Here is a 9,288-nt window from a genome sequence, read left to right on the forward strand (position 1 = left end):
AGTTATTCCTTCAAAAGTATCTGGGAAGGGAGAAGGAATTTGTATTATCTGGGTACATGAGTGGGAATGAACTGTTAACTGGTGGGACAGGTAACACTATTTATCATAAAGTAGTAGATAGTGGGTTGTCTTAGTCTATTTGAGCTGCTATAATGAAGTGCCACAGACTAGGTAGCTTATAAATAATAGAAATTTATTTCTCACAGTCCTGGAGGCTGGGAATTCCAGGATTAGGGTGCCAGCACGGTCAGGTTGCAGACTACTTGTATTCTCAAAAAGTGGAAGGGCTATCTGTGTCTTCTTTGGAGAACTGTCTTGTCATGTCCTCTGCTCATTTTTGGTTCAGCTTGTTTATTTTTTTTAAATTATTGAGTTGTATGAGTTTCTTATATATTTTTGTATGTCAATACCTTATCTGATATATCATTTGCATATATGTTCTTCCATTCAGTAGGTTGTCTTTTTGCTTTGTTGAAGGCTTCCTTCACTGTGCAGAAGCTTTCCAGTTTGATGTAGTCCCATTTGTTTATTTTTGCTTTTGTTTCCCATGCTTGAGGGACTGTATCCAGAAAGATATTACTTAGATTGATGTGAAACAGTTTACTTCCTATCTTCTCTTTTTGGAGTTTTATAGTTTCAAGCCTTACATTTACATCTTTAATCCATTTTGAGGTTATTTCTGATTATGGTATAAAAGAGTGGTCCACTTTCTTTTTTTTTTTGCATGTATCTATCTAATTTTCCCAACACCACTTGTCAAAGAGACTGTCATTACTCCAGTGTATATCTTTATTTTCTTTCTCATAGATTAGTTGACCATATAAGTGAAAGTTTATTTCTGTGCTCTCTATTCTGTTCCACTGAGCTACATGTCTGTTTTTTTGCGCCAGTACTATACCGTTTTGATCGTTATAGCTTTGTAATATAGTTCGAAGTCGAGGCACGTGATACCTCCAATTTTGTTCTTCTTTCTCAAGATGGCTTTGGCTATTTGAGGTCTTTCGTGGTTCCATATAAATTCGAGAATTATTTGTTCTAGTTCTGGGAAGAATGACATTGGCATTTTGATAGAAATTGCACTGAATCTGTAAATTGCTTTAATTAGTGGGGTGATCACATTGTAAAGTATAAAGATGTTGACTCACTATATTGTACACCTAAAACTAATGTAAGTAATATAAAATTATATACCAACTATACATAAATAAAAAATAAATTTAAAAAAGTTAATAGTGAAAAAAACAATGTGTACATATAATTAAATATATAAAAATATTGGCATGGTATTATATATAACATTTCAGATTTTTGGCAGTTATATTATGAAATTTTTCACATAACATTAAATATTTTTTGTTTAAAATTTTTTATTTCTGTATACTATTTTAACATGTGCCACACTATTTAACCATTGTTCTTATGCTAGATATCTTGGATGTACCTTTCCATTTTTTTGGACATTCATAAATAACGCTTGAGTAAATACAAAAAGTGGAATGGATGATGGAGCTCTCTTGGGACTCTATGAAAGGACATTTATCTCATTCATGAGGATTCTGCCATCCCGGTCTAATCATCTCCCCAAGGCTTCAAATATCATCACATTGGGCATTAGGATTTCAATGATGAATTTTGGGGAGACACAAACATTCAGACCATAGTATGAGCCAAGCACCAGGATCAGACAGGGAAATTGCTGGGAAGAAGTTCAGTCTGTAATATTGCACCTAGAGGGAAACCAGCAGCCAACAACATGTGACATGATCCTGACGAGAGGTCAGTATCAAGAGATCCAGTGTAAAGAAGAAAGATGGCAAGATAAATGATTGATTGTGTATAGATAATAGTTAATTATAGCAACGGTGACAATGACAAAACAACAGTGATGGCAGCAGTACTAAATAATTTTCGAGTGTTTGCTCTGTGCCAGGCACATATGCATTGTCTCATTTCATGTGTTAATTCTTCTAATCCTCACTAATTTACAGATTAGGTGCTATTATAATCCCCATTTTACAGATGAGGATATTGAATTATCAATTCACAAAGTAGATGATACTTACCAGTCAAATGGCATAAGGGAATTCTATCTGCAAATAGTATCTGGGCAAAGGCTGTGTTGGAAAACTTCCAGCCCTACAAGGATCTGAGAATTAGGCAGGTTATTAGAAAATGTGTTATTACGTGGATCTTTAATCTGGCCTGAATCACCCATTCATCTTGTACCCATCGGCCTATGAATTTAAGTCACAGCCACCCAGTGATGTTTGTGCTATTTGGCCTGGAATTGCCCAGGACTTTCTTTCTCAGACTATATTTCAGCCCGTTCCATCTTTCTAGTTATGAAACTTCTGCCTTGATTCCTGCCCCCAGCTTCTGCATTGGTCTTTGGACTTGCTCTCTCCAGTCTTAAAACTCAGTATTTGCCAGTAGATTTTGACTTGGCTATTGTCCTGAGTTTTAGCCTGTTGGCCTGTCTTGAGCAGGTAGTTCTAGTTTCCATTCCAACTTCCAAACTCAGTCTTGTGGGGCCCAACTCTGTCCTCACCCAGTATTCCACATAGGCCCAGCTTAGGGCTCCTTCTTCACTATTCCCTTAAGTGGGGGTGGAGTGGGTGGGATATGGGTGGGTTCAGACATGAGAAATATTTGATCCTTGTTTGGGAACCAGTGAGTTTTGTTGGAGCAGAGTTCTTCAAGGGAATAGAGGGGGAAAAAAAACTGGTATGATCTATTGAAATCCAAATGGAAAGGTCCTTTTACTTTGAAATACTTGAAATGTAACATTTCTAACAATGAGATTTAATGTGAAAATATTGTGTTTTAGATAATCCACCTCTAGGCTATATTTACAAAATTAAGGTCACACAAAATTAGGGGATCTATATTAGGTAGATTTTTCCTTCCAGTTTCAAAGAATATATATAACCTTAGGATGCCTTAGATTGTTTCTTAAGGGATTTTTCATTGCAATATCTGGCTTAGATATACAAAATGAAAATTTCTAAATTATGTTCTGGATCTACCAGATCAGAAACTCTTTGGGGTTGGAAGTAGATTTTTAATTCACAAATCAGATAACTGTTGTGCACATCAACTTTTAATAAAAAATAAAACAAAACAAAAACAAACCAATAAACACTACAGCCATGCAATCATGCTTCACAGAAAACCGTAAGAACTTTTGTGATTTTGTGTGATTCTAGTGATAGTTTTTGTCTCCCTAGCAGTGTTGTTACTTATCTTAATATCAACCATTACGACTCTACTTTTTTTTCTCATCACCTCTATAAGTCTTACAATTAACATTCTCTACTCTCCTACTTGCTATTTCCTGGTTTTTGCTTACTTATGGTTTCTACTACCACATGGCTTCACTGCCTCATGACTTACATGTCCTGCCTTTTCTCTGGATTTTTGTCTACTTTGCCTTTCTTCTCAACTGATGATTTTGTCATTGTGCAAGCAAAATTTGGTGCACAAGGTCTTAAATCAGAGATTGGTAGATCTCTGAACAAGATGATGCTTATAGTTTTTATTTTCTGTCCTCATGAATAATTTAACATTTGCAAGATTATAGAAGAAATAAAATGGTGATTTATATTTCCCAGTTATGTAATTAAAATCACATATTCTATTATGTTCCTTCATAGTTCTCTAACGTTACACATGCCCTGCATGTAAACTCTCCTAGAGAGATAACCTGAATTATTTAGTTTCTTACTTTCTCAAGTAGGGAGAGCTGCTAGCAGAGGTCTTATACCATTCTTAAAGAAAGAAAGATACCAGTAAATACTGTGCCCCTGGCCAGCCTTGAGTCAGGCACTCATCCTTGGTCCAGTTAACTGTGGCTAGAGTAGTAAGGTCATATGATCAGCACTTCTTTAAAAAAGAAAACAATAGACCAATGAATAACAAATTATAAACATATCTCTCTAATATGTGGCTACATTAGCGATTTGGAGCTTTTTGGAGAAGCTCTTATGGTTTTTGTTGTTGTTGTTGTTGTTGTTATGATATTTTGTGCGGGGGATTATTGTGAAAATATAGTCTAACACATTAATATCTGCCTCAAGTATTTGGGTTCTCTTGAGCATGGCTCTAGAGACACAAGGAGCTCACAATCGGCTGCCTCACTGAGTATTTGTCACCGTGTACTTACAGTGGAAATGCGGAGATAGGATAAGCATATTCCAAGAGTCACACAATACTACTTCTCTATTCCAGAGAGGCTTGATGCGCGATAAAAATTCATGAACCTCCATTTCAAGTGCTAGCTAAAAACAAAACAATAAAGTTGGTTGAGAGGTTCCATAGATATCAAAAAATCACAGGCCTATAGCTTCTTTAGACCAGATAATCAATTACATGCTAGGTTCCTTGAGAAACCATGCATTATTATTTATAGCAGGCATGTCAATCGATTATTATGGATTGTATTTATACTTAAAAAATAAGAAGCCTTAATTTATAGGTACCTGTTCTCTCACAATAGATATGAAATGCTGGTGCTTGGTGTTCACAAGACAGGAAAAATTATTAAACACATGTTATGATGGCCATATTACAGGAAAATCTAAATGGATAATTATTTTCCTGAATACTAGCTATTTAACATATTACACGGAGCAGGAAACTCCTATTCAAAAAGTATTGCTCTTTGCAAAGAGGAAATTCAAAGTTTATATCCTGTGAAGTCTTTTCTACTGGCATTATTGTGAGTATTTATGATATATAGGAAATTCCTAACTATTCACTCAACAAATATTTATCAAAAGTCTGTTATATTCCAGACATTATGTGCCAGTCATGGGCAAGATAAAGTCCCTCTCTCATGGAGCTTACCTCCCAGTAGAGGACAGCAGAAAAAAAATAGGATAATTTCAGATAGTGGGAAGTGGCTCGAAGAAAATATATTAGAGTAATTGACTAAAGTGTAAGGAGATGAATAGGGATGAGGTACTTTTACTAGAATGATCAGGAAATGATGCTCAAAGGAGTTAAGATTTGAACTGAGATCTGGATGAAGAGCAGTAGAAGCACCTTCTTCATGCTGCTGAAAGTGTAGATTAACAATGCTTTGGTATAATCTGTGGAAAGTTAAAGACACACACACATACCCTATCACTCAGGAATTTCTCACCCAGATATATACTTATTGGAGCTGGCAGCATCTTTGAACCAAGAGTTATATAGAAAGATTACTTGTCTATTCATTTCTTAGTAATGATGTTCACATCTGTGCTAGCCTTGCAGTGCTCAGCACTGAGGGTGTGGAATTGGGATGTGTTGTACGACATTACTGAATGCTATTGATTTACTAAAAACGTTATCGCTTCCCAAACCTACAGTGTTTCACAGTTTCATAGTCTCAAACTGAAAACAACCCAAATGTCCACCCACGAATATAAATACATTGTGTTACTTAATACAGTGAAATACTTTTCAGCAATGAAAATGACATCGTATCTATATACCCATCATAGAGGAATCTCCCAAACACAATGTTAAGTAAAAGAGGCCAGACACAATACATGGTGTGTAATTCCATTTAGATAAAGTCCAGAAAGGAGATGAATCTAAACTCTAGAGTCTAGGGGATGCACGCCTGTGTGGTGAATCTGAAAACAGGCAGGGACTCCTTACTGTGTAGATCAGGAGAGTAGCTCTCTCTAACAATCCTGTAGGAGTGATTAGTGCTCCAGAAGTGGACAGGTGAGAGGCTTTTGGGGTGCTGATGGTGTATATTGCTTGCAGATAGTCTCTATTGACCAGATTATATTTAGATGGATCCCCCTTTGTGATACTTCATTGCACTTTACATTGTTATTTTGTGCATATAACTCTTTGTTGTATTTTACAGAAGAAAAACTTAATAAAAGCACAACCCATGCATGACAAGAGGACTACTTGTACAATAGAATGAACACAAAATCAAAGCTTACTTTTCAAAATGTAAAAAATAAAAAGCATATTATAGTGAGATTTAAAAATTATTAATTATATTTTATGTTGCATTATAATGTTTAAATTATTAAATAAAACATGATTTTTCTGCAGTTAGAAACATCTGATTTTTAAAAAATTTTTTATTTGCTACCTCATTGCTGTTTATCTGTGAAAGATGCGAGAGAGCGATTTATTCTTACCTAAACCACACTAGAAGGTATGATAGCTATTAGATTAGCACCAGAAATGGAAAAAAAAATATTTTTTATAATACCTTTTATATTGAGAATGTCTTAGGGCATTTATAGAGTAAACATTAGTAATGAATAACCTTGAGCAAATTTTCCCATTGTTATGCATTTAAAACCCTATACATAGGAAATAAGAAAATATTAACCAGAATGCAAGGCTTTTGTTATTACTGATATTTATTTTTAGCCTGCTAAGGGTGCATATATAATAAAATGCCATGTTGAAATAATAAGGTCAACAATCATAAAAAAAAGATTTACCTCTCTACTCATCTGCTTTGTAGATGCTCACATTTGTGCTATCATCACAAGGCTTAATACTAAGCGTCAGGAGTTGGGACGTGTTAAACAATGTTACCAACAGCTATTGATTCCTGAATAATTTAACGCTCAATCCGCCATGCCCCATGGAAATTCCTGGGTGCATGGCACTCGCATCACAAAGGAAAATCTCGCATGTTTTTTCTTTGTTGAAATGTTTTCCCCTGTGTATCTGTGTGTCTTTGTGCTCCCATGTGCACTTGCACACGTCTTCAGAAAAAATGTACTGCACCTATTAACTACGGTTCATCACCGAAAGTGATAAAATCTATTAATAGCCCTTAGTCACACTTGGTCTCTTTCTAGCATCTGAAACACGGAGCTTGAAGGTTGCTAAGACAAGGATGAACTTAATTGCATTAGGAATCCAGGGACCCTCTATGACAGAAGAGATAGAGATGCCACAAAAATCGATGTTATTAAAACCTGTTGAGGCAGCCTTGTTGGTCCCGAGTAAGGCCCAGTGATAGAATAGACATAAAAGCTTCAGTGATAGATTATGAGATAAAACTACTGTAGAAGGTAGGAACACTTAAAACAAGAGGATTGGTTTGGGTGACAGAATAGATGGCTAAAGAACAGTGATTTTTCTGGGGTCTGTGAGGCAGTAGACACCAGAACCTATCCACGCCTACATCCAGATGGCAGACTTGGCGTCTGAGAGTCTGAATTTAAGAAGTGCAATGTGAGGAAGCCAGGCCAGAGGAGCTGCCTCTCTCACTCCAGGAACGTCTAGTGCAGCTCAGCCAGGAGTCTCCATGACAGAGGTGGCTCAGCAAAGCTGGCTTCCTTTGGGGTGGACCGGCAAGGGTTTATGTCCTTAAAGAGGCTACAGCAGAAACAAATGGAGAATTTTTTCGGACAGTCTGGTGAAGGGCTGTCTCCAAGGCTACTGTTCTGGGAAAATGCAGTTCCCGGAACAGCACCGTGAGCATCACCTGGAAACCTGTCAGAAATGCATGCTCTTAGGTCCTACTCCACACCTACTGGATCAAAGTCTCTGATTCTCATACCTTAATTATAAAGCCACATCAGATGTTAAAGAAAATGTTGATACAGTTAGGCCTAGCCCCTTTATTTTGTATTTTACAATCTCATTAATTTCTCTCATTTTCCCCCCACTGAAGAACATATTACATCATCTCCACATTAAAGGACTGGAAGAATCTATAGACTTCTCTGCGGTTTTAGAATTTGTTCTAAGCAAGTTATTGCTATACTGGCACTTTCTCAGTGAGGCTGTCGGGTTCTCTGACTTGTATTTTAGCAAGTCCTCTAGGTTGCTCTGATACAGGGCAAAGGTTAAGAACCACTGTCCTAGAGCAACCAGCTTCCCATGGAGATGGTAGATTCCTGCAGCTTTAAGGCTCTAACTGCAAGCGTGGCCCTTTACATCTCTATAGATGGTGACCTTGAGCTGTAGTATTTGTGACGGCATCAGCAATTAGCAACAACTTCAGGGGCCGATGTACTGTCTAGATGATGGTGGCAAAGGCAGCATTGTGTTAGCTTCTGGAGACACCCAACTCCGTTCCTGCTGGGTTTCCACTAGCCTCAAGGGAGCTGCCATGAGTTCTGGCTTCAGTGTGATTTGAGAGTTGATCAGTAAGAACTTTGGATACCAGAAAGCAGTCGTGGGGCAGGAGGTGGTTTTGAACACTCAAAGGAGGGGGATCTGGGAGGAGGAGAGACTGAACTCTTCCTAATCTGTGATGAGGGAGGGGGTCCAGTGCTGCATGCCACAGCACTGGGGACTGGGTTTTTGTTTTTTTGTTTGTTTGTTAGTTTGGTTTTTTTGTTTGTTTGTTTGTTTGGGGTTTTTTTTGGCACCTATACCTATACAGGAGGCCATTCTAATTGCAAAGAGGTATTTTCATTTATTTATGTTTTCAGTTTGTTTAAAACTTTTATTGAGTAATTAATTCGAGGATCAGCATCCCTATTTACAGCATTCCTGACACCACACTGGCATCTCTAAGAGGCCTTCTGTCTAGATGTCGGCAAGGGAGACGTCCATTTTCCTGTCTGGAGCAGCCACCTGCGAGGTTATGACAAAGTGCTCAATGGAAATGTGCTGCCTTTCTTCTTTCAGGAAAATAGATCGAGTCAACATGGCCCTTAGGAAGGAAACTTAGTTCTCACCACAGGAAAGATGACAGGACCTTTGTCATGCTGATCTATGCTTATATTATACGAATTAACACTTTAAAAAATGTGAAACAGCGTGAAGATATTATTAAGATCTAGCATAAAAGTGCAAACCCGATACTGGAGGAACTGTGGAAACTAATGGCACTTACGGAAAGTCCTTTCTGCTTTGACTTTTAAATATTTTGTACAACCTCTTTACCTTTAAGGAAGATTGAAGGACAAAAAAATAGTTCTCATACCTTAATTATAAAGCCACATCAGATGTTAAAGAAAATGTTGATACAGCTAGGCCTAGCCCCTTTATTTTGTATTTTACAATCTCATTAATTTCTCTCATTTTCTCCCAACTGAAGAACATATTACATCATCTCCACATTAAAGGACTGCAGGAATCTATAGGCTTCTCTGTGGTTTTTGAAACCGTGGTAACAGCCATACTCATAAATCGATGGTGCTTAAAATGATCATGAGCTGTAAAATCTTACTTTAACGGTTCTTAGCATATCAATGAAAGCAGAATTTGTTCTAAGCAAGTTATTGCTATACTGGCACTTTCTCAGTGAGGCTGTCAGGTTCTCTGACTATAGATGATTGACTATGTATTATGATGTGGAAT

Source organism: Rousettus aegyptiacus, unplaced genomic scaffold, assembly GCF_014176215.1.
Source record: "Rousettus aegyptiacus isolate mRouAeg1 unplaced genomic scaffold, mRouAeg1.p scaffold_m13_p_15, whole genome shotgun sequence".
In the NCBI taxonomy this organism is placed as follows: Eukaryota; Metazoa; Chordata; class Mammalia; order Chiroptera; family Pteropodidae; genus Rousettus; species Rousettus aegyptiacus.